General features: G+C 46.6%; 3 long non-coding RNA genes across 15 annotated transcripts; all 3 read right to left on the bottom strand.

Moving 5' to 3' along the window:
* Positions 1 to 3,799: 3,799 nt before the first annotated feature.
* Positions 3,800 to 14,116, bottom strand: LOC146754963 (uncharacterized). 11 transcript variants are annotated; one of them, XR_014938532.1, is made up of 8 exons: positions 14,030 to 14,116; positions 13,429 to 13,544; positions 9,792 to 10,835; positions 9,089 to 9,496; positions 7,363 to 7,845; positions 6,682 to 6,880; positions 5,850 to 5,995; positions 3,800 to 5,628 (listed from the first exon to the last, which is right to left on the bottom strand). It is a non-coding gene; the product is annotated as an uncharacterized LOC146754963 (long non-coding RNA). The 11 variants fall into 11 exon arrangements; XR_014938538.1 differs by lacking the exon at positions 14,030 to 14,116 and having other exon boundaries at positions 9,792 to 9,896; positions 9,984 to 10,835; positions 13,429 to 13,953; XR_014938534.1 differs by lacking the exon at positions 14,030 to 14,116 and having other exon boundaries at positions 9,792 to 10,187; positions 10,279 to 10,835; positions 13,429 to 13,952.
* A 1,857-nt stretch (positions 14,117 to 15,973) lies between these two features.
* On the bottom strand, positions 15,974 to 16,451 carry LOC146754962 (uncharacterized). The gene is made up of 2 exons (XR_014938574.1): positions 16,371 to 16,451; positions 15,974 to 16,100 (listed from the first exon to the last, which is right to left on the bottom strand). It is a non-coding gene; the product is annotated as an uncharacterized LOC146754962 (long non-coding RNA).
* A 3,481-nt stretch (positions 16,452 to 19,932) lies between these two features.
* On the bottom strand, positions 19,933 to 24,133 carry LOC146754961 (uncharacterized). Of its 3 annotated transcripts, none has more exons than XR_014938491.1 (4): positions 23,867 to 24,133; positions 22,972 to 23,161; positions 20,760 to 20,841; positions 19,933 to 20,163 (listed from the first exon to the last, which is right to left on the bottom strand). It is a non-coding gene; the product is annotated as an uncharacterized LOC146754961 (long non-coding RNA). The 3 variants fall into 3 exon arrangements; XR_014938492.1 differs by lacking the exon at positions 23,867 to 24,133 and adding an exon at positions 23,288 to 23,385; XR_014938493.1 differs by lacking the exon at positions 20,760 to 20,841.
* Between the last annotated feature and the right edge of the window lie 772 nt (positions 24,134 to 24,905).

Below are 24,905 nucleotides of genomic sequence, written 5' to 3'. Positions count from 1 at the left end.
CTATGTATTCAGATCTTAGTCTATGAAGAAGTAAAAGTGAATACAACTGAATTTACCATTGAATTGTAATATTTATTTCTTCTTCTGGTAGTATGTAGCAAATCATCTGTGCCTTACTGACTTCCCTTACTGACTGTGTTGCTAAATATCCTAATGGAAATCTCTTTTATTTGTATTTCTTTCTACTTTCCCCTGTTAAGGATTTCATGGCTGCTCTCAGGTCACCGTGGAGCCTTTTGTACTCCAGGCTGAACAGCCCCAGCTCTTTCAGCCTGTCCTCATAGGAGAGGTGTTCCAGCCCTTGAATCAGTTCTATGGCATGTATCAGTGACCTGTACATGCTCCAACAGGTCCATGTCTCTCCTGTACTGAGGACTCTGCATCTGGATGCAGTACTCCAGATGAGGCCTCATCAGCACAGAGTAGAGGGGCAGGATCGCCTCCTTTGCCCTGCTGGCCGTGCTTCTTTTGATGCAGCCCAGGATATGGTTAACTTTCTGTGCTGTGAGAGCACACTGCTGGCTCATGTTCAGCTTCCCACCAACAGGAACCCCAGGTATTTTTCGCCAGGACTTTGCTCAATCCTTTCAGGCATTTCCCTTCCACTGAAAGCTTGATCCAGGATCTTGCCTTGTTCATGTGCACGGTGCTTTCTCACTTCATTGTGTGCACGGTGATTTCCCAAATAAGTCCAGATTTGCAGCATTTCCTTTCCAAAAAGAATTGAAGGTGGGGAATAAAGTGGGGAGGAGAGAGATAGATTCCAGCTGTATCTGCTGATCCATCTTTGCCTCATAGCAGGAAATAATCAAACACCTGTCTTAGTTCCTGGTGCTGTTCAAAGAGGAGCTCCTCATGAAAGATGAATTTCTTCCTCAAGTTCTATTGATCACAGTACCGGTCTGTTTATCAGTGTTCTGTTTTGGACCCATCACTATAAGAAAGATATTGAGGCCCTAAATCTTGTCCAGTGAAAGGCAACAAAGCAGTGAAGGATCTGGAGCAAAATTAAGCTGGGCAGTTCTTTTTTTTTTTTTTTTTGAGAACCAAAGCAATAATATTTTTATTTTGTTTATTTATTTATTGCTTACATCCCACTGAATGCAGCAAGAATATTCAGAAATATAAGTGTGAGGTGCCACTTCTCTCTTGCTGGTGCAAAAGCAGATCAAACCTCTGCACATCAGGAGCAAAAAGAGACAGATTTTGCAGAGCACTCCATAGCTGGGACTGCAGGAGGGCTCAGCCTGCTGTGCATAGCAAAGTTTCTCTTGTGTGCCTTGTCTCACTGCAGCTTTAAGGAATTCCCGAGGGGAGCTGCAGGCATGTAGTTGTCCAGAGATTAATGACTTGAACAAGGCTTGTGAAGGGCTTGGAGAATATGCCCCACAAGGAGCAACGGAAGGAACTAGATAAATGTTGGGAGCAATATTCAAATTGAATTTCTAAGCGCCAATATAATATTACAAAGTCATTTTCGCTCTCCCTGCTAATGCTTGGGGACTCAGCCATACCAGGTCTATATGCACAGGTGGTATAAACATGCAGTTAGCATAACTAAATGGTAGCTGATATGCATCTGAGATCAGTGCTTCCAGCTCAGAGCTTGCTGTGGCAGATGGACTTACTGACTTTCTGTCTTTGTTATCTCATGGATTTCACTGTACAATGGAATTTTATCTCTCACTATCTTGTTTATAAATAGGTGATAATTCTTCCACAGCTTCCAAGTGAGCTGTTAAAATAAATGGAGAGATTTCTTGTGACATATTTGGATTATCTTCTAATCTACAGGTCATATGCCTTCCCATTCTTGATTGGATAGAACAGCCAGCTCCTTTCGACTCCATATGAATATTCCCCCAAAACACACTTCTTGTGAGAGGTGGTAGAGGTGGGTGAAGCTCAGAAATAAAGGGAGTAACAGATTCTCCTTCAGGAACAGCAATAGTAGAGGCTACACGGTGCCTGGGTTAGTTCACTCAAGAAACTAACAACTATTCCCTCCATGTTGTTCTTCTGTGTTTGCTCTTATAAATGAAGCTTATCGTTCGTGCTTGCTTGTGGATTTGACCAGCTGCACTCTTAGATAGCTGAGAGAATTTCTATCAAAACACTATTTAAAAGCTCCAGTCATTCAAGGAACTTCAGGCTTAAGGTCTGGGATTTTAAAATACCTACATATAAATATATATGTTATATATGTTATAGTTATTTGACTATTTTCTGTATTTAGTTTACATAGCACCTGGTCAGGAAAAGTATAAAGTCCTCCCAGCTCCCAGTCTTAGCCACAAGTTACCTAGAAAAGACAAAGCTTTCATCCTCTGCCTTGAGGATTAGATATAAAGGATCCTGACACCCTGGGAGGTATATTCTTTTTCTGTCAGTGTTTTTTGCTTGTTTGTTTGTTTGTTTGTTTGCTTTGTGTGTGTATGTTTTTATTACTATTGTTCTGTTTTTCCTTGCTTACTATGGGAGCTGGAGAAAACTACAAGGTATAAAACATCCCATCTACTCTAAAGCTTAATGCCCTTCTTAAATGGTTTAATATGTTCTGAATTGGTCAACAGGGAGAAGTGTTTGGAGGCTGAATGAATGTCTTGCATGTTGCTGTGTGTGCCCTTTATTGCTGTACACTGTAGTCTGTGTAAGGACTTGTTCTCCAAACCATCTGAATGTTTGTTTGCCATGATGCAGCAGCTGTCTCCTTTGTAAAGAAGGAAGCAAGAAAAAGACTACATTAAATTCATTCATTCTTAGCAGAAAGGAAACAAAGAAAAGAAAGAATTTTTAACCTGCTGTTAGCCATGTTTGTAAATAAAAAACCACTGTTTAGAAATACCTGGAAAGTAAGTACACCATTCTGGAAAGTCAAATAAATGTGGTGCAAAGCAAACTGTCTCTGGCTTTGCCAAATCAGGCCTTCATTAGCCAAAGGATCCCTCCCTTTTTCTCGTAGTGAGAAAGAAATTCCTTTTATGGTTCTACTATTTTCATTAGTTATTTTGGGAAGATTATCTCCAGTCCAGCAACTCAAAGGTTTTGGGATGTACCTCTGGTCCCAGTTCACCTTGCTGAACCTGTCAACAAAACTAACATCACCTGTCACAGAATGATAGAATCATGAGAGCTGGAAAAGACCACTTAGATCATCCAGCCCAATCATCAGTCCATCACCACCATGTCCACTAAGCCTCCTCTCCTCCTTCTTCACTGACCTTGGTGACTGCAGGGCTGTTTGTCTCACACCATTCTTGCTCATAGCTCTCACATATGCTATGCAGTGGTTTGAACCTTCCTTAACAAAGTTATCACAGAAGTGCCAGCAGCATCACTCCTTGACTCAGCTTTGGCCAGCACTTGAACTGGTTCTGTCTGACATGGGGCAACTACTGGCCTCTTCCTACAGAGAACAACACTGCAGCCTCTTTGCTTCCACAGTCCAGACATTAGACACACATGTGTAACCCCTTCCTTTCACTCCCAAAGTGCACGCACACACCGGTACCACAATGTCCTTGTGCAGCTCCAACACTCTGCACACCCCTGTGCACACACATATATGTGCATGCTCGTCCTTGCACACATACCCACTGACCTACACACACCTGAGCAACCCCACTGGTTTGGGCAAAGGACATCTGAACATCAAGACAGTAGTTTCGGTCTCTGAGTTTACACTTAGAGAAGTCTAATCTGGGACAACACAAGTCAGTGAATATTGGGCCAAATCCTTCTGTACTTAATTTTCTTCATCATCATTGTGAAGACGAATAAAACAACAGCACGTTTCTCATTGTTTTTAATGTTCTTTTATTTCTATTGTACAATAAAATTTACATATAAATATGTTCAATATAAATTTATTTTTCCCATGAAACACCTAGACATTTTATAGTTTGAATAAGAACTGCGTCTGCTTTGTGTTTCTTTCCCATTTACAAAACTCAGTGCTTTTAGGTTTATGCAAAATTGTTGAGGATGAGATCACATTGATCTGCTTGGTTCATGCAATCTAACCTGGATACATATGACATAGGAACGTGGTCATCCAAGAAATTCTCAGGAATCAGTGAAGTAAGATTTAGGGTGATTAGGCCCTGGAACAGCCTCCCCAGATTAAGTAGTCACAGCACTGAGCTTGCCAGATTTCAGGAAGTATTTTGGACAGTGCTCTCAGACACAGGGTCTGATTTTTGGGTAGTCCTGTGTGGATCCAGGAGTTGTACTTGATGATCTTTTTGGGTTCCTTCCAAACTGGGATATTCTATGGTTCTATGGTGCTAAAAGTATGTTTAGTCAACAATGCAAACCATCTCTCATACTCTAATAACAGAGCATAAGATGATTCTGTCTGTATTAGGTGGGATGAACTCAGGATATATTCTGAAGTAGGAGCAGTGTTTGGTCATGTGTTATTTCACTCGGAAAATCTGGTAAGACCATACCATAATTCAGGGCAGACAGCAGGCCAAATCTTCACTGAGCTGAGAAGGTAGCAGGATCTTTGGCAGGTACAAGTGGAGTTCAGACACAGTATTCATGTGAATGAATCACCACATCTTTCTGTTTTGCAAAAGGTGATGTTGATCTCTTAAAAGAGGCCTACATATGCCACAAAGACTTCTGACCACATTTCTAGTGCTCCTACCAGGAAGTTTCAGAGAAAATATCAACTCGTTGTTCCTGTAACATTTCCTCTGAATCTTGTTGGATTTGATGAACTTTGCTGAATTCAAATCAGGGTTTCCAGGGGAACTCTGCCAGTTTTTCAGCAGTGCACCGTGACGTTCACAGCTCCGAGGCAAATCAGTTACATGGACTAACTGAGGACCAAGGATTCTTTTACTTCAGGGTCTCCAGCTCAGGAAGATGCCCTCTGTGATGACAGCTCTTGAAATGAAGAAAAGGGTCTGGGGCCATGAGCTGGCACTCAGGGTGGTATTTTTAGTGATTGGGTATATCCATAAACAGTTATTTTCTGCTCTTATCCAAGTTTCCTCAAGATGGACTTTCCCAAAATTTGATGAGGTGCCCTTAATCTGTCAACATCTGCTTATTCTATCTTCTTCTCTTTTTAAAAATGCCATATTTTAAAATGAACACTGGAAATTTTCTCTTCTAAGCATTTCTTCTTCCAACACCCCATCCCGTTGACTGAGCATGAGCGTGCCTTTAGTCACTTGGAAAGACAGGACTCATCCTTTGCTGTTGAGGAGAGAGTGGCTCGGAGCTCGTGCTGCTGCCGGGTGCCTGGGACTGGAGGCCTGACTCCAAGTCCCCCTCCAAGAGGCTCGGCTGCTCCTCAGTGACAGTGACTTCGTCCTGCTTGGAGGTGCCGCTGTTGGGGCACTCGGGTTGTGTTTGGTCTGGGCTGCTCTGCAAAGGCACCAGGCCACAGTCCAGGCTGGTGACTGTGTTTTCTGGCAGGCTCAGATCAGCCCCTTCAGCAGAGCTGGGAGAAATGAGTGCCTGAACAATGCTCTCCGTCGCTGCTGGCACACGGGAGGCTCTCATTTGAATTGCAGCAACTTGTGCTTCCCATGAGGTCTCTGTTGATGGAAGCACTCTCTGAGCAATCAGCACTTGACCTGGCTCTTCTGGGTTCACAAGAGCTCGATTCACCTAGGAAGGAGTGGATACACAGGGGTTAGCATCCAACTTCCTCTGCCCATGGAGGCAAAGGCTTCAGAGAAAGCCTTTTTCATCCTTTGGGAAAACAGGGGTCAGCTGAAGATGTCAGGTATGGGCTTGAACGCCAGAAGGAGGTACAAGCCCACTGAAAGCATGAATTCTACCCATGTTGCTGACAAGCAGTGCTTTGAAAGCTGGATTTGCACCCTTACCTGCCAGGACCACGCGTTCTGCTTTGGAAGGCTCCCTGGCACTGCTCTGCAATTGGTGTTTGGCCATATGGGATCGTTTGCGCAGGCAGAAACAGGAACACCAACTGCCAGCAGGTGATTCCTTCCTCTTGCCGGGAGAACATGGTCTGCAGAGAAAACAGAGCAGTCGTGGTGCAGGGTGAGGGAAGAGCTGCACCGAGCCCTTGCCAGCAGTTCCCTACTCCTGGCACTGCCTGCTTACTGCTGAAACACAGCTTAGAAACGCGCTCTGTTTCAAACAGCAGAGGATGCTTCCATTCCTACAGCTCAGCCCTCAAGTCCTGCTGGCTACATTCCTCTCAACCGTGTCAAGCAAGATGCGGAGCATGTGAGCAAAGGCTCAGCAGCAGGAAAGGAGCTGGCAGGCGTAACTGCTTTCTGAGAAAATGGTGCAGCCATAAGGGAAGCTCAAAAGCATCTCTGACTCTTACGTTAACACCTCCTTGGCCTCAGCTCACTGCCATCTTTAATTTCTAGTGCCAGCAAGTCCGACCAACAGCTCTGCTTACAGGAGAAGCGCAATTGGTTTCAGGTGCGTGGCCCTGAAATCTGGAAAACCCCAGTGTTTCCAGGTACAGGCAGCACAGGCCAGGATAGACACCAGCGTGGCTTTCTGCATCTTGTGACTGCCTGCCCAACCAGGAAGGAAAGGCACCTTGTGTGGCTGAACTGAGCCCATAGTGCAACTGTTTTTTAGTTGAGTGCTTGGAGATATAATGGACAAAAAATAAACCAATAGAAATCACCTGAACAATGATGATAGGGGCTGGAAAGGGAATTCCTCTTTCTTTACCTTTCAGATGGAAAATCAATGATTGCGTTGAAGTTCCTCAGTACAGCTGCAGGCCCTTCCTCCACTTGTATCTTGCTGCTCCGTGTTGCTACAGGAGAGCTGCTCTGGCCTCTCCTCTCAGCCTGTGCCTCCTACAGTGTGAGCAGCTTTGTGGATGGAGACACCCACACAGACTTGGGCCCAGGCAGAGAACTGTGCCCTGCAAGGGAAAACCACAGGTGAGATGGAGGAGGAAGCAGCAGCACAGCCATCCCAGTTCTGCATTTCTCTCAGACTTGCTTATCCGAGACACTGGAAGAAGAGGAGCTCAAAATAACCGTGTGCTCAGAGGTATGCTCGTGGCAAAGGACACAGCCACAATTAAGAGCAGCTCACTGTATCAAAAACAGGCAAACAAAAATCCTAGAAAAACTAGGGGTCTGGGATTTCAGAAAGCTTTGCTGCCACATTTCAATCAAGCTTCAACTGCTTGCAAAAAATCTTAACAGCAGTGATGGTTTTCTCCATGTAAGGTTTGTGTTTGGAGACACTAAGGATCCAGGAATGGGGCACCATATTCTAATCTAAGCCCAGAAGCCTGCTGTCTCCTCAACAGTAATAGAATTTTCAAAGGTCTTGGAGAAGCCCTGGATTGGATGAAGCTGTCAGATTTAGATCAAGCTAATGGAGGAAGATGCTCACCTACTCCCTCTCCCATGGCTGGTGTGGATTTGGAGCAGAAGATGACATCTGTGTGGCTGATGAGTAATTCCACAACAGCTGACTGTATCTGCAGCTCCATGCAAGCAGCTTTTCATGCGCAGGAAGATTGGCTCTGCTGGGATCTGAAGAAAAGGCAGATCTTACAAGTCATTTCCCCGAGGTCACTTCCCCAAGTCTGAATTTCTGTAGCCAAAAACTGTCAAGCTGGGCTCTGGAGACTTCCGCAGTGGGCAAACAGCGATGCCACTGATGTGATGCCACTAATTCTCCTGGATGATCAGAGACACAGCAGTCCCAGCTAAACAAGTGAGTAGAAACTGTCATCTAGAAATTGTGCACCTGGGTTGGGGGACAGCAGAACTAAGCATCGTGTTGAAATGGAAGAAGAAGTTTACCTTAAGAGGTTTGGAGCCCACACTATCGCTAAGTTCTTAGCATGCATGTTTATCACCGAGCAGATCCCTGCCAGAGACACCAAGTGTCTCATTAAGTCCCATGGGGACAGTGCACTGGTGGTCAGCACTGAGGCAGACTTGATGCCTTCCAAGAGGCATCTGGGGAACACAGAAACACAGAATGACCCGGGTTGGAAGGGACCTCAAGGATAATGAAGCTCCACTCCCCCTGCCTGGCAGGGCCACCTATCTTCCACATTTACTAGACCAGGCTGTCCAGGGCCACATCTAACCTGGCCTTGGACACCTCTACGGATGGGGGATCCACAATGTCCCTGGGCAGCCTGTTCCAGGACCTCAGCACTCTCCTAGTAAAGAACTTTCCCCTAACATCCAACGTTAATCTTCCCTCTTTCAACATAAAACCATTTCCTCTTGAACTGATATTATCGGCCCTTTCAAAGAGTTAACACCCCTCCTGATTATACACACAGCCCGTGCCATCAAGGCCAAGCGGTGCAAGCACTGGGCAGCTTTACAGCCTGATTGCACAGTGCAGCTCCTCGCAGCAGGCATTTGTCTCCAAGTCCACTTTGCTATTAACCCCATTCTACCAATAGCAGGAGAACAGCAAAGGAAAAGGAATTCTCACAACCATTGTGAATAGCTTAAATAAGCACCTCCTGGCACCACCACAAGTGCCATCAGTGAGAGGCAGGATGTGGCAAAGACGTGACTCATGGGGCTAACAGAAAGAAGACCTCAGAGCTGGGGCACTGCTACAACCACTAACCAGGATGGCCAGGGAACTGGTACGTGTCATTTCCAAGACATTGCCCTGAGCTTATAGAGATCCTGGCATACAGCTGCTCGGTCAGCAGAGGGTTCAGGAGCTCCCTGAAATACATCTTACACAGGGAGCTCACGCTGTGAATGTCTTGGACGCTGAGCTCAGGAACCTGCTCCATATTGAATTCATGGCTGCAGAGAAGGACACAGAATTGGGCAGAGGGCTTTGAGGAAGATGAAAACAAGTCCAAAGCCACACAAAATACAGTCAAGAAAAGGAAGGACTTCTGCAGAGCCTTCCATACGGTCTCACATCACAGTTAGAAGCAGGAGAGCTCTTGTGGCACAAAGCTTGGAGCTGGAGAAATCAAGGCTGCCTCTAAGATAGTGCTTGCTAAAAGACTTGTGCTCTAGACACCTCACACCTTCAGTGTTCTTCTTTGGACATATCCCAGGATTTCGGTGTCCTTCTTGCAGTGAGGGGCCAAGAACTGAACACAGAACTCAAGGTGAGGACTCACCAGTGCCAAGTACAGGGGGATGATCGATTCCCTGCTCCTGCTGACTCCAACCTTCTGCATTCCAGTTCCAATCTAAACCATTCCTGCTGTGGTAGTACTTGAATCCTCATTTGGGGCTGGACCTCAACAGGTCAACACATCAGAAATAACACAATGTGCATCTTGAAGACGTGTCTCAAAGCCCAGAAAATCCAACTCTCTGACCTTGGCACAACTCACCAACCAAGAGCCAGGCCTTGACAACTTGGCTGATCTGAGCACATAGGAGGGGGCCAGACAGTGGACCAGAAGTGTCCATTTCCACTGAAGCTCCTTGTAGAGAACAGCACCAATCAGCAGGTGTGAATCAATTCATTCACAGGCTTCACAATGAGTCTGTTTCTTTATAAAAGAAACCCACATCGATTCCTAATCAAAAAAGGGAGGAGTTAATATGGACCAAAGAAGTTTCTGTTCCTACGCTTCATCCCTCACCCCAACTTCCCTTGCCCCATCCCCAACTCCTGGATGATGCCCACAAGCTTAAAGGCAGGTCTCAAACCCACAGGGCTCCGTTCACAATACTCCATCAGAATGGATGTTACACTTCTTCTATACACTCAAACAGACTGAGCAGTGGTATCTCAGTCACTTAAAACACACAGAAGCATCCAAACCCAGAGCACACACATCCCTTCCTGTGGTACTGCAGCCCACAGCTCACCTTCACACCTCTGTTGATTCCTGGTGTTTTACACACATGCAGCCTCGCTACGGTTCCATGGGTGTCACACAAGACCTGCAGGACCTCTTTCTCCGCAAACCCCACCTGTTGGGTGTTTCCTGTTGGCACTGAACATGAACAAATCTACCGCTGAGCAACAGGACGTGAGACAAACAGCAGAAAACAACCAACCTGCAGAACTAACTCGTTTGGGTTGGCCCAGATGTTAGCACGCTCCCTTTCCATGGCCCAGGCCAAGCTTGATGAGCTGCTCCTCGTTTGCAGAGGGGGAGAACGCTGCAGATGGGATGTGGTGGCTATGCACACATCATGCCTTTCTCTTGCTTTTCCTCTCTCCATCTTCCATTAGCAAACAGCATCTATAAGCTTTCCTTCCTGAAAAAATCACTGGTTAAAAACGAATTGGTAAGCTTGCTTTTAAAACTGCCTTCTTTATGCAGCTTGATGCTTTAAAGCAGAAGCTCACCTAGCAATGGTGGGTCAAGTACAATTTGCCCTTGGTCAATCCATGCTGACTATTCCTGAAGATTCTTCCTCTTTAAAGCTCTGCGTACATCCAACCTAACTCCAAAATCTTATCAACTGTGCCTTATCACTTTCCATTGCGTTTTAAAATCCTCACTGACTCCTTTACTTGTTCCCTTGCTTGCTATTTCTGTGCAAACCAAACACTGGAGTTAGGGTTCTTGTAAAATGAACCATGGCCTACAGGTAGAAGGCACCAAAATTTATGCTTAACATACTTTGCTCAATCTGTATCTTACTTCGGTCAAGGTTTACTAGATACTGAAGTATGGAGTAAGCACTATATACAATGAGAAGTAAATTTCTGGATTAAGTGCTATATTTTTTCTGTAAGAAACTAGCACTACATCTTTACACACCTGCTTTGTTCTCTGAGTATTTAGATCAAGCGGAGATTCTTCAAACACTGAAGCTACATCAGAAAATTCCATGGATCCAAACACATCTGGCACATGGCTGCAGTCTGGCACATCTTCATTATGTCAGAGCCTTTTCAGACTGAAAAGAAATGTGCCATTGAGATTCTTTTGCAGAATTAAAAGAAAGATTTCATCAAAAGATTTCATCACTAAAATCTAAATAAGATTGCTTTGCAAGTTCCAAACTATGGCTAAGAGCTAATGCAGGTCCACAAGCCAGCAGCAAAAACTTTTATATTATGTTCTTAATACTGTAATTTTGGATTTGACGTTCATATCAAGAGCAGAAGGGAAATTACTCTTAGAGCTCAAGTCATCTTTCACAGCCTGTGTCAACAAGAGCAGCACCTCATAGCCTTTGGTTTGAAGACCCGGACCACAAGCTAGCTAATGATTTTACACAGAATTCCAGAGTTCAAGTCATTGTTTCTATTAGGGCTGCAATTCTACTGAAAGCCTTCAAGTTCATCACACTGAATTATCACTGGCACCACACATAACTCCACGTTACATATGTGATCACAAGCAACCTGGCAACTTCAGACAATTCCAAAGCACTCCACGTGCACTTTGCTACTAAAGTACAGAAAAAGGAATTAACATCAGAAATAGCTGCAGTCAAAACCATCTAAGAATCCAAGTCTCCAGGAAACAAGGAAAGCAAATCCTCTCCAGGACTGTCTTCTAAAAGGAAACAGATCAGAAAGGTGAGATCTTTCCCCCTTTGATCACCCACTCATGTAACGTCCATGTCATTTCTAAGTATGCTGCCCAGACCAAGACTGAGGATGCTTCAGAAGAAGACCTTCCCGGCTAAGCCAAACAGAACAAGTAAGGTACCAAAATATGTAGAGCCAAACATGGAAAGGTGCTCTAAGAAGGTAAGCATCACAAGAGACCAACAGGAATGCTTACACAATCCAAACAATGCACAATGTCTGTTCCACAAGCTGCCAAGAGGAATGTGTGCAGTACTCACAGCGCACCATGTACACTGCTTACTGCAGTCATACAACTTCGTAGGACCAGACCAACTTACTGAAACATTTTAATGAACAGACCGAACTGTATGGAACTAGGAGGACAAGTGGTGAGAGACCACAGGCTGAATGCAAGCCAGCAGTGTGCTCTGACAGAAAAGAAGTACAACAAGATCATCAGCTGCATTAAAAAGCAGCACAACCAGACCACGACAAGTCATTCCTGCTTCAACACTCACTGGACCACATCTACAATACTGTATCTGGTTTTTGGCCAGGAAGGATAACAACCTGAAGCAAGTTCTGGGGATGACCTCCAGCCTGTGCAGGGGGCTGAAGCTCCCACTCAGAGAAGAGAAGCTGGGGAGAATGATCTTTGTTCAGAGTGCCTTCCAGTAGCCTTAGATAGAGGGATTTCATAAGATGCCTAGGAAAATGCTCGTGCTGTAATGATTTGCTTTACTGAGAGATACCAGCAGCTTACAAAATGCCAAGCTCTAACCTATTGGTGAGGAAATATTCAAGCCTTCCAGTACCTACCCTGTGCTTCAAGACTTCAGTGACAGAAAATCCATTGGATGGGGCCAGAGGAATGCATCTCACCCCATACCCTCTGTACAGCCACCATTTGTTTAAAGGATCACTCTTCCTTGAGGCACAAAACTAGAGCAGGTTACACAACAGACTGACACCACAAGGGCTTCTCTCTAGATACAAACTGCAGCAAAGAGCATCACAAAAATGGGAAACCAACACTCAGATCAGATCTGTGTCTCTGCTCCGCTCATTAAGAGCATCATGTTTTACTCCCCTTTCAGAGGAAGATACTTCTTCAAGGATAACAAAATCCAGCTCAGCTACACAACACAGTACCAAATAGCAATAATTATCTAACATTTCCTGTAGGGAAAGAATCCTAAGCACAAGTTATTCTCTGAGTTTCAGCTGGAACTGAATTATTTTCTTCAGTGTCTGATTTAATACTACGTTTTCATTCTAGAGAAACAATGGAGATAGCGCAGTGATGCTTACAGTTGCTGCCAGGCAGCGTTGTACAGAGCCACAGTCAATCTCAGCTGAGAGCCCAAGGAAGTGAGAAGGAACAGAACTAGGACAGCTGACTTAAACTGGCCAAAGGATATTCCATACTGTATGACATACTGTGGAAGGAGTTTTGAAGGGGGTAGAACTTCATGTCAATCTCTTCCACTACTAGGAGGCTAACTGGACACTGATTGGTAGGTGGTGAGCAATTGCTTTTGCATTCATCATAACTATTATCCTTTATCTCAGTAAATAATTCTATCAATTCAATCAACCCATTAGTTCTACTTTGTGTTACTTCTCCCGCCTTAAGTTCTCTCCTGCAATCCACTGGAATGGAGTGGAGTACTGTAACTTTCTCTCCCAACAGAAAAATAAAAACACATTCATTATTATTTATGGAAGACTGACTACAGTTCAGGCTCACTGGTTTGAGGTCTCTAGGCATAACCCTGACTGTGAACATAAGCAATTGCTGAAACAATATGTCAAAAAAAGACTGGAGCTTCCTCTTCCAAAAGGCGGTCCTTAGAAACAATGCAATCAAACAGCTTCCCTGTAAGATAAGGTTATCTGAAAATGCATTTAGAGAGTATCAGAGAAAGGTAAGTAACAATGACAGCACAGAAAGCAGAAACTATTTCTTACCTCTATGACTATAAATATTTCTTTGGTGTCTCTCTTACGTGATCCAATGGGCAAACATGTTGATGACTTCAGTTCTTCATGGCATCAATTTCTGTTTTAGCATGAGGCAAGTCATCCTTAAGAGACCATAAAAGCAAGCGATGAGATTGCTAACTACTGTGACATACCAGGTACCACATCTGACTGCTGTGAAACATAACAAGCACATACGGGACAGTACACAATTCAACATCAACTCAGCAATGACTGACATCACTCCCATAGAAATTCTGAAACAGAGCTGTGAAAAATGAAAAGTAAAACATTCAGCATTTTCATTGGTATTTTGGTAAAGTTGCTGTAATAATGTAACAATAATGTAATGTAATGTAATAACGTAATAACTTCCTCCATTTTACAGCCAGAGAATACTGCCCTCTGAACAACGAGGAAGAAGATTTGTGGTGCTCTGTTAAACTTTTTCCAGCTCTACAGCATCTTTCAAAAGGCAATGGGACCAGTAGGCTGCATTCGTATGTACCATCCCACCTGCCCCCGTGTTCTTGAGAACTCCACAACTCCAACAGAAGATATTATCATATTTAAATGCCTTTTGGCTTACCCCTACAGAAACTTTCTCCATGATTTTTAGTGCAACTTTTTCACCAGTAAGAAGATGCCGCCCGAGTTTTACCTTGGCAAAACCACCTACAAATCAAAACACAGATGCTTAAAGTTGAGTGTGAATTCTTCTCTAATATAATATTACAATTTCCAACTGGTTTAAAAAACGAATTTCAAATTTATACAAATGAAACCTGACTTAGAGAACTTACAAGAGCTGTTAATCTATTCTCACATTAATTCTAGAGTGGTGAGACAGACTGTTAGGCGTGCTGTTTCTGTACAAAGATGACACTTACCCGTTCCAACTGTTTCATGGAATTCCTAGTACTTGAGAATTTCCTCGTAGTCACTGACAGACATCCTGAATGTGCAAGAACTGAAGATCCTCCAAGCACGTGCAATGAGGAAGTGCCAGCAGTGTTCACATCCTACTTAGGACATATTCTTAGAGGCAGAAGGGACACTCGTGGCAGATCCAGCAATGCTCATCTTCTCACCAACGTGCATCCCCCTCTCACCCAGCAACAACAAAACACAGTGCATGAAGCTGGCTTCACTTAGGTTAACAATATGGAACATCCCTCAGGGCTTTGTGCCACAGAGCAGTAGCAGGGCTGGACTACAGCTTGAGGAAGCAGTGGAAGCCTTTCCCTGTATGGTTACAGTGTCCCTGCACGCACCCCACAGCCAGAGCGTTGCAAGCTGAGCTGTCTTGCTGTTTCTTGTACTCATCCCAATCTCTGCGAATGAAAACTCAGAATTCAGTCAAGGCGTTGATTGAGCACGAGCGTGCCTTTATTCAATAGGAAAAAGGAGGGGGTGTGAGGTCTGGAGGAAAGATGGGACTCATTCTCTGTTGTCTGACGAGAGTGTCTCAGAAGTCGTGCTGTTGCCCGGAGCCTGGGACTCTTGGCCTGATTCTACCTCCCCCTCCAAGATGTTTGGCTTCTCCTCTGTAATGCTGACCTGAGCCTGCATGGTTGTGCTGCTGTCGGGGCACTCGTGCTGTGCTTGGGCTGGGCTGTCCTCGAAAGGCACTTGGTTCAGGCTGGTGCCTGAGGAGTCTGGCAGGCTCAGGTCAGCAGCTTCAGCAGGTATGGGATGAACGAGAGCTTCAACGATGATAGCATTCTTCTCTTTATAACTGATGTTATACGGAAGGCTTTCATCTGAACTGCAGCATCCTGTGCTTAGTAACAGTTCTTCATTGATGGAATCACAGGAAGCTGCATCGTAACATGCCCGGTGTCTTGGAGATATACAAAGGCTCAGGTCACAAAGGAAGGAGTAGATGCACAGCAGTTAGTGTCAAAGTTTCACAAGATGAATCATGAAACAGGTTCTTGACATTTGGCTATGCAGTGATGGTGGGCAGAAGCAAATAGGCTTCTAGCAACAGTGTCACTGCCTTGAAAGTGATCCTCGTGCAGGTCCAGCTCTTGTGTTGACAAGAGACTCATTTGGGAAAGACAGGAGTCAACTGAAGATGTCAGGCACAGGCTTGAATGCCAGAAGGATGTACAAGCCCACTGAAAGCATGAATTCTACCTGTGTTGCTGACAAGCAGTGTTTTGAAAGCTGGATTTGCATGCTTACCTGCCAGGACCAAGACTTCTGCTTCAGAGGGCTCCCTGGCACTGCTCTGCAGTTGGCGTTTGGCCACAGGGGAAGGTTTGCCCAGGCAGAAGCAGGAACGCCAACTGCAAGCTGCTGACTCTGCCCTCTTACTGGGAGAACTCATTCTGCAGAGAAAACAGAGCATGCTGTCAGTCATGGTGCAGGGTGAGGGAAGAGCTGCACCGAACCCTTGCCAATAGTTGCCTGTTCCTGGCAATGCCTGGTTTCTGCTGAAACACAGCTTAGAAAAGCGCTCTGTTTCAAACAGCAAAGGATGCTTCCATTCCTACAGCTCAGCCCTCAAGTCCTGTTGGCTAAATACCTCTCAACGATGTCAAGCAGGGACATGGATCCCGAGAATGTTGGAGGCTCCGGCTGCTTCGCTCTCCTGGGGCGGGCCTTCAACGGGCAACGAAGGCAGGAGATGAACTTGCCCCGTTTCTTTGGCTCTGTGCAACAAAACAAAGAAACAAGTTCATTTCAGGCTTGGCTCGGTTGGACGAGGCCAAGTGCAACGCATTCAACAGAACACGTAACAACAGAAAGCATGTTCCCAACAAGGACACACAAGAACGGATTTTCCCCATCCCTGGAGGTGCCCAAGGAGCTTAATGCAGTTCTCTTTCTAAGCTTGCTCAACTCGGGCATTAATGAACCCCCTGAAAGCCACCTTCAGACCCCATTTTACTAACCCGCATTGTCAAATGTAAAATACGCACCTGGCTTTGGCAATGAATGTAGGATGGACTCGGGCAGTTTTCCCCTGATGAGTTCCACGCACTCACCGGGGAAAAAACCAACCTGTAATAAGAACAAAAAGACAGGTGGGCATTAGCCCAAGCCCAGAGCCAAAGGGAAGGTCCTCTGACACCGACACAGGGCAACTGTTTGCATCCAGAAGCCATCCTGTGCAGGCAGAGCAGCTCCAACCGGAGATTCCCGACTCTACTGAAGCTGTGCTCTCTAGTCAAAAATGTGTGCCTACCTCAAAGCCACGCTTGCTTCTCCACCAGGGGCTCATCTCCTTTGGTGGCATATCAACAATGCACACGATGTCTCCAACCTGCAAAAGATTGAAACATCAATCCCAGCTTCAGCACAGCTAAAACAAAAGCCTTCTTCTACGACACAAAATATGAGAGTATTCCCGAGGCGTTCACACTCTATACTACTCTCTGTGCACAACAACAAGGAACGCCTGGAACTGCTTACCTCCAGAGAGAGCTCATCCGGCCCCTGGGCGACGTGGCTCCTAATAACATGGGCTGCCGCAATCGCTGGTACGTTTAAAGATGACATAGCACGCACCAGCCTCGGCTTCCGCATGTTATCAGCCTGCAAAACAGAGCACAGGCCGTGGTCAGGAGATGAGGACAAATCAGGAGGATTTCAAGGTGAGGAGCACATCTGCAGAGAAAGCTGCAGCAAATGCGCTCTATCCTTATCAGGAGTACTTCAGAAGGAGCTGCACGTCTCATCACAGTTATTTCCCTTCCTGGTGTGCATTGCCAGGCCATGCAAAGATGCATCTCTCTCTACCCAGACTCATCAGCAATGGCACTGGCGCAGACAGCTGGCCAGGCCCTTTTTGGCCCATTCTTTCCTGCAGGAGAGTACATCTGCAGCTCCTTCTAATGGTTCAACACAGGGAACAAAGACCGGCCAGAGCTTCATACTGTACCTCCGTCGCCGCCACCTCAGGCTCACGGCTGATCTCACTGCACGCAGCACCCATAACAGCAAGCGTGAAGAGCTGGAACAGAGCAGAAACACACTTCTGTTTTCTCTATTCACACAGCACAGTATGGACAGACTTCTTCAGAACTACATTCACATACCATGTGGCAAAACCATGTGGGGGGACAAATCATGGCACGTACCTGGCAGTGAGATCACCTCAAGCTATCTGCAGCAGTTGTCGCTTTGCTCGGATGGAATGAGAGCAAAAGCTGCACCGAGGCAGTGGGCGGAAAGTGAGGAGAGGAGAGAGAAAGAGCAGGTCAGTGAGCAGGGCTAAGACATACATGGAATAACACACACAGCACAACTGTCCCATCCACTTGCTGCAAGACATGCTGAGTCTCAGGCTACGTGATGCCTGTCCGCCCAGCAACTTTACAATGCTTCCACTACTGAGCAAAGACAATGGAAGAAGCACGGGACAGGTGCCAACTTTACTGATACCCCCTTTGGAACGTGTGTACCAGGGGAAAATTATGTCTGATGGTCAAGAGTAAGCAATACGGTGCTGTGAGCTCCGACAGCCAGCAGTTCTCAACACCTCACTGCCCACCCATCCATCCCACGCCAGCTCAGCTTACCTACAAGCTGCTGCGCACGACGGTGAGAAGAAAAAGGCAATAACTGCCGACACCACCACCTGCCGACACCACCAACCGCCGCCAACACCAACCGCCGCCAACACCAACCGCCGCCAACACCAACCGCCGCCAACACCAACCGCCGCCAACACCAACCGCCAACACCAACCGCCGCCAACACCAACCGCCGCCAACACCAACCGCCAACACCAACCGCCAACACCAACCGCCAACACCAACCGCCAACACCAACCGCCAACACCAACCGCCAACACCAACCGCCAACACCAACCGCCAACACCAACCGCCAACACCAACCGCCAACACCAACCGCCAACACCAACCGCCAACACCAACCGCCAACACCAACCGCCAACACCAACCGCCAACACCAACCGCCAACACCAACCGCCAACACCAACCGCCAACACCAACCGCCAACACCAACCGCCAACACCAACCGCCAACACCAACCGCCAACACCAACCGCCAACACCAACCGCCAACACCAACCGCCAACACCAACCGCCAACACCAACCGCCAACACCAACCGCCAACACCAACCGCCAACACCAACCGCCAACACCAACCGCCAACACCAACCGCCAACACCAACCGCCAACACCAACCGCCAACACCAACCGCCAACACCAACCGCCAACACCAACCGCCAACACCAACCGCCAACACCAACCGCCAACACCAACCGCCAACACCAACCGCCAACACCAACCGCCAACACCAACCGCCAACACCAACCGCCAACACCAACCGCCAACACCAACCGCCAACACCAACCGCCAACACCAACCGCCAACACCAACCGCCAACACCAACCGCCAACACCAACCGCCAACACCAACCGCCAACACCAACCGCCAACACCAACCGCCAACACCAACCGCCAACACCAACCGCCAACACCAACCGCCAACACCAACCGCCAACACCAACCGCCAACACCAACCGCCAACACCAACCGCCAACACCAACCGCCAACACCAACCGCCAACACCAACCGCCAACACCAACCGCCAACACCAACCGCCAACACCAACCGCCAACACCAACCGCCAACACCAACCGCCAACACCAACCGCCAACACCAACCGCCAACACCAACCGCCAACACCAACCGCCAACACCAACCGCCAACACCAACCGCCAACACCAACCGCCAACACCAACCGCCAACACCAACCGCCAACACCAACCGCCAACACCAACCGCCAACACCAACCGCCAACACCAACCGCCAACACCAACCGCCAACACCAACCGCCAACACCAACCGCCAACACCAACCGCCAACACCAACCGCCAACACCAACCGCCAACACCAACCGCCAACACCAACCGCCAACACCAACCGCCAACACCAACCGCCAACACCAACCGCCAACACCAACCGCCAACACCAACCGCCAACACCAACCGCCAACACCAACCGCCAACACCAACCGCCAACACCAACCGCCAACACCAACCGCCAACACCAAAACTGCCAACACCAAAACTGCCAACACCAAAACTGCCAACACCAAAACTGCCAACACTAAAACTGCCAACACTAACTAACGGCACTAACGACACTAAACGCACAAGAACAACAAATCAAGCAACCACTCCGACCACTAGCTCACCCACAAGGGAACACAGAACGCACCGCTCCTCCCCTCATTCCAGCCGCTTATGACATCACCAACGGCCAACAGCCTGGTCCACCATGACCCCCCACAAGGCGGGGAGCCAAGACCACGTGGTCACATCTGATTCCAACACGGCACCACAACATTCCAGGACTCAGTGTGGGCTTGGAATTCTATCCTGGTGTGGCAGCGCAATGGGAGGTGTTAGGGCACAGCTGAAGAGCTGACAAACAACGGACGTTTCCAAAGGAGGGTGCCAGATTAACTCTCAGCATTCTCTTGCGGGGCTCTTAGGAATGCTTCAAACCCATTTTCACTGCCTAGCTCATTTCTAGAAAGTCCAGTTGAGAAATGCTCACTTTGTCTGGGGAACGCCTCTATGCATCATGAATGAAAAAAAAAATAAAATGGGCACGCGACCCTATGAAACTTACCTCTCTGCTCTTGCTGTCAGCCAGACACCTCAGATGAGCATGACGTGTCCCTGCTCCTGAATGAAGATCCACCCAAGTCTGTGTTCCTCTCTGCTCCATCTCTGGGTCTAAAAGAAACACAGACAGAGATGATTACAAGATCCTTTGTGCAGATGAAAGCACAGAGTGCACACGAATTCTCTTTAGCAAGAACTACTACTTGAGAATGCATAGAATCCACACATAAATTTACTTTCTCTTTAACCCTTTTTCCTTTGTACATGATTCCACTATTTATACCCTCAATTAATGATTCATACTGCACATGATGTTATGATGTAGAATATTGACAGCAACAGCACAAAACTATGACAGAATCCACAGACAGTTTTTTGAGAGGTAGTATGAAAGATGAACAGAAAGGAAATAGATTCATTAAAATAACCTTGTTAATCCTCTCCCCGTCAAAAAAGGAAGACTTCTGGGCACTGTTACCAGCAGCTCCTAGAACACCTTGCACCACAAACTGCGGCACATACATTTTCTTCCCACAGGTCCCTCACCTCCCTCATTAGTTTCAGATTCACTCAGGTTAAAATACATGGATCAGAACAGCCATTCAGTTCTGCTTAGGCAGGATCCCACCGCCGGGATGTCTCCCAGTCCCATTCCCTGCTTTTCCCAGCACCAGTTGGGGAAAGGAACAGCAACTGACATCACCTACCCAGACTTCTGCAGGGCCTTCCATTTGGTCTCACATCACAGCGAGAAGCAGGAGAGCTCTCGTGGTACAAGAGAGTGGTGGGCTGGAGAAATAAAGGCTGCCTCTAAGATGGTGCTTCAAACAACATGTGGAACTGGACATGAGACATGAAAGACAGGGCTACATGCCCCAAAAGGGGGGAAGTTCCAGTTGCTGCAAGCCATCGAGGTAACCAATAGAGGGGCCCTGACTACAGCCTGGGCGGGGAAAGGGACAATAGAGTATACTGGGCTGTGTGGATTAGGTGGCCTGGCACATCTCAACCACAGAAATATAAAGCCTTGGTGGACACTGGCGCACAATGCACCCTAATGCCCTCAAGTCACCAAGGGACACAACCAATATAGATCCATGGAGTGACTGGGGGTTCCCAAGAATTGACTATGTTGGAGGCCAAAATAAGCCTCAATGGTAAAAACTGGCAAAAACACCCTACTGTGACTGGTCCAGAGGCTCCATGTATTTTGGGTATTGATGACCTTAGGATGAGATATTTTAAGGATCCCAAGGGCTATCGATGGGCCTTTGGGATAGCTGCTGTTAACACAAACTGTGTTAAGCAGCTGTCAGCTTTACCTGGTCTGTCAGATGATCCTTCTGCTGTGGGGTTGCTCCAGGTAAAAGACCAAGTGGTACCAATTGCCACCAAAGTGGTACAAGACAGCAGTTCCGCACCAATAGGGACTCATTGCTCCTCATTCACAAGCTAATTCGCCAATTAGAGAATCAGGGATTGATTAGCAAAACTCACTCGCCTTTTAACAGCCCCATATGGCCAGTGCGTAAAGCCAATGGAGAATGGAGGCTGACACTGGATTACCGTGGCCTGAATGAATTCACACCTCCATTGAGTGCTCCTGTACCAGACATGATAGAACTCCAGTATGAACTGGAGTCAAAAGAAGCAAGGTGGTTTGCCATCATTGACATTGCTAATGCCTACTTTTCCATCCCATTGGCTGCAAAATGTAGGTCACAGTTTGCTTTTACCTGGAGAGCTGTTCAGTATACCTGGAACTGTTTACCTCAAGGGTGGAAGCACAGCCCAACCATTTCCATTGGTTGATCCAAGCTGTCTTGGAACAGGGTAATGCTCCCGAACACTTGCAGTATATTGATGATATTGTCGTGTGGGGCCATACAGCAGCAGAGGTTTTCAAGAAAGGAAAACAGATAATCCAAATTCTTTTGCAAGCTGGTTTTCCCATTAAGCGCAGCAAGGTGAAGGGGCCTGCCCAGGAAATCCAGTTTTTAGGTGTAAAACGGCAAGATGGGCATCGACACATCCCAGCAGATGTGACTGACAAAATCACTGCTATGTCTCCGCCCACCAACAAGACAGAGACCCAATCTTTCCTGGGAGTAGTGGGCTTTTGGAGAATGCATGTCCCAAACTACAGCCACATAGTGAGCCCCCTCTATCAGGTAACGTGGAAGAAGAATAATTTCTCATGGGGTCCTAAGCAGCAGCAGGCTTTTGAGCAGATAAAACAAGAGATAGCCCATGCCGTGGCCTTGGGGCCAGTACGGACGGGACAGGATGTGAAAAACATAATCTACACTGCTGCTGGAGAAAAAGGTCCCACTTGGAGTTTGTGGCAAAGAGCTTCAGGAGAGACCCAAGGCCGACCCCTGGGATTTTGGAGTCGAGCATATAAAGGGTCTGAGGAGCGCTATGCTTAAACTGAGAAGGAGATCTTAGCCGTGTATGAGGGGGTTCGGGCTGCTTCTGAAGTAGCTGGGACTGAGGTTCAGCTCCTTCTAGCACCTCGCTTGCCTGTGGCCCCCCTGTCACGAACACAGGTAAATTTTTGTTTAAACCGTGACAACTACCCAGAATGCTGCATCAGGGAATTTTTGCCTAGAACTTTAGAGAACTATTTTTAACTCAGAAAGGTCAGAGATAGAAAGTTCACACTGATTTCTGGGTCACCAGCCTCACCGTACATCAGCATTTTTGGTTTTTAAATGATACATAAAGTTCTCAATGGCACTGCTCTAGTTGGTAGTTCTTTCCCTTTCCGTGCAGCTCGCTCTGTGCATGGCTTGTGAACCGCTATTCAGGCCAGACAGCTGCAGCCCCAAAGACCTGCCATAAATGTACAAATTCTACCAGGATAATGTCTTGGGAGTGGAGAAACAGGATGCGCAGTCATATGGCTCTCACACATACCTTGTACAACCAGCTTGGCTCTGGACTGGGCATCACCAATGTCACAGGTGTACATGTCACTGTCACTTTTCTCCAGATTTCTTATGCTCAGCTGCAGGTCTCGTCCTTTCTGTGCCATCTCGTATTTCCTGCCAGGCCTGAGCTCAGCAATGCCTTTCCTCCATATGACGGTGTATGAGCATTTCTCGCACTGAAATGAAAAAACTGTAGTTCCACTTTCTTCAGTTTTCAGATCTGAAAGTTCCTTGATAAAGTAATTAGGTTTTTCTGGAAGGAAAAGAGGGGGATGAGGGTGTGGGACAAAGGGATTTGTTACCCGAACAAGTCTCAAGCATACAGAGGTGTCCTGAATCTCCTTTGCCCTCACTTCTAGAACATCACATAGAGATGCAAAGAATCTAAGAAGTCCACAGAGTCCACCCAGTTACATAGGTTTGATAATTCCAGTAGATATCTGGAAAGTTCAATACCATTATACATGCGCTGGTAGGATCTCATCTGATAAACTGCATATAGTTTTGATTACACATATTCAATATAGACTAATTCAGATTGCCATCTTTTCTTGGCTCACTAACAACCAAGATCACAGAACCATAGAATGATCACAGAATCATAGAGTGGCCTGAGTAGGAAAGGACCTCAAAGAGTATCTAGTTTTAAACCCCCTGTCAAGGGGCCACCAACCACCAGACCAGGCTGCCCAGATCCACATCACACTGGAGAATCATTCGGTTTCCAGATTATTTAAGGAAAAGATTTTAATCCATCATATTTTCTGAAAACTAAGAATTGATCCTGCTCAAGGAAACAGAAGAGAAAAACATCACCCACAGGCTGCAGATATTTACCTCGACTTCTCTACATGCCATCCCCAGTGTGCTTTTCAACTCACCTTGCACAGTGACCCTGGCTTTTGTTATGGAGTCCTCTGTCTCACAGGGGTACTCCCCACTGTCCTTGGCAGTAGAGTCATGGATGATCAGAATGGCCCCAGTTCCTTCCCTCCTGCTGCAAGTCGTACTTCTGGCTTTTTCTGATTGCTTTGCCATCCTTGTACCACCTGATGTTCAAATCCGGTTTTGACAGCTCACAGCTCAGGCTGATGTCCTGCCCTGCTGCTGCTGTCTTATCCTCCAGCTGTTTTGAAACCTCAGTAGGTTTTCCTGGAAGAAAACATTGCTTTTTGAGTAACATACACTTAGGGTAGGATGCCTCTCTCAAAATACATGCATCTACATGCTGGAGATAAGTTAGAGAGGCACTTGCAACAGACGCCATCCTACAGCCAGCAGTAATCTGCAAAGTACAGACAATAGAATTCCAGGCAGCATTTATTCTCTCTTAAATCTACCCAATTGAGGATGATGAACCATGTCTGAAAACTGCCTCTCTCTTCTCTCCACTCATCACACTGGGAGCCTCGGATGATGCTCTCAGATGCACATGCTCTAGATAGGAATTTGTTGTACAGCTAGATGATGTGAAGGCCATCCCTTCAGCTTATACTTAGAGGATATTTGCTCCCACAGTTCCCTCAACAGATCATTCCTGATTTACTGTTAATGGAACAAGCTGTAGTGAGATGCCCATTTCCAACACTACCCCAGTGCTTTGGGTAGTTCTCACATTTGTGTAAAATGTTTTGTCCTTTTACTTATTTTTAAGAGAAATTCTCAGTGCTTCGAGGTTTAAGTAGAAGGTTGCTATTCACTTTAACCATATTATGAGTTAGCTCTCACAACAATCTTATCAGAAGACAGTTGAAGGAATCAGACCCCAGAATCTCTCCCATCTCATTACCTTTCACAGACAGAGAGGCTTTGGAGGTTAGACCACGGGCAGTAAAAACGACTTCCCCAGCGTCAGTAGGAGTCACACTTTTGATAATGAGAGTATATTTCCGACTCACGTTAGAAGCTTTAAATCGCCCA

Source organism: Coturnix japonica, chromosome 37, assembly GCF_054131305.1.
Source record: "Coturnix japonica strain WE chromosome 37, WE-NBRP24, whole genome shotgun sequence".
Taxonomy (NCBI): Eukaryota; Metazoa; Chordata; class Aves; order Galliformes; family Phasianidae; genus Coturnix; species Coturnix japonica.
This window is presented reverse-complemented; position numbering and strand designations above follow the sequence as displayed.